The sequence below is a fragment of the Girardinichthys multiradiatus genome, chromosome X, assembly GCF_021462225.1.
Source record: "Girardinichthys multiradiatus isolate DD_20200921_A chromosome X, DD_fGirMul_XY1, whole genome shotgun sequence".
Lineage (NCBI taxonomy): Eukaryota > Metazoa > Chordata > Actinopteri > Cyprinodontiformes > Goodeidae > Girardinichthys > Girardinichthys multiradiatus.
In genome coordinates, this window is record NC_061817.1 from 24,722,383 (window position 1) to 24,723,228 (window position 846).

An 846-nucleotide genomic window follows, 5' to 3' on the forward strand; every position below is an offset into this window, starting at 1 on the left:
AAACCATTTCATAAACATTCAGAACGTTTATAGTACATTTATTTTAGATAACTGGCTTTACAATACAATCTCATCTGCACAAACAGTACTTTGCGTAATCCCTTTGTCTTTACTCATTTCTCTTTTTTTTTTTCTTCCAAGCAGTCAGTCCTTCTTGTAATCTTTTAAAGTGGATTTTTAAGCATGCTACTGTTTAAAGGTCACAACTTTTTGCTGAAGTTTGATCTGGAATTTGTTGGGTCCACTAAAGATATATCCTGGGGCATATGCCCCAATAAAATAGGTCTGGCAACACTTATGGAACAATACCAAGATTTTAATGGCTTCTGTATGGCCACCCTGACTTGGATAAATCAACAGTTTACCTCTTTGCATTTGATTTATATATATTGTCCTATTTTAAATAACTACATTGTTTCAGTAGAAAAATATATTTTTTAGCTGTTCTTGCAAATTACGGGTAAGGAATGTTGCAATATGTTATTTTTTCATATGTTCAGCCACTGGGGGATTTTTGACAAATACTTTCTAAACTAATCTGTTTAAAATCTACAATGAATCATTCAGACAAGACAGCAAACCCAATATCTCTCGATATGTCATTACCATGGATTTTGGTTATTGCTCCTAATGTTTACAAATGAATCCCCCCTTTTGTATGTGATGATCTGATTGGCTGGCATGGCGCCAGAGCATTGTCAGTCATAGGTTGTAAACAAGACTGTGATTGGCTGTTAGCCAGTCCGCATTGGGCTGTCCGGGGAGGGGAAAAAAGCAATAACTGGCCCCACGGTTTCAAGGCGTCCCGGGTTAGATGTTGAAAGGGGATAAAATGAGACGGTTTCA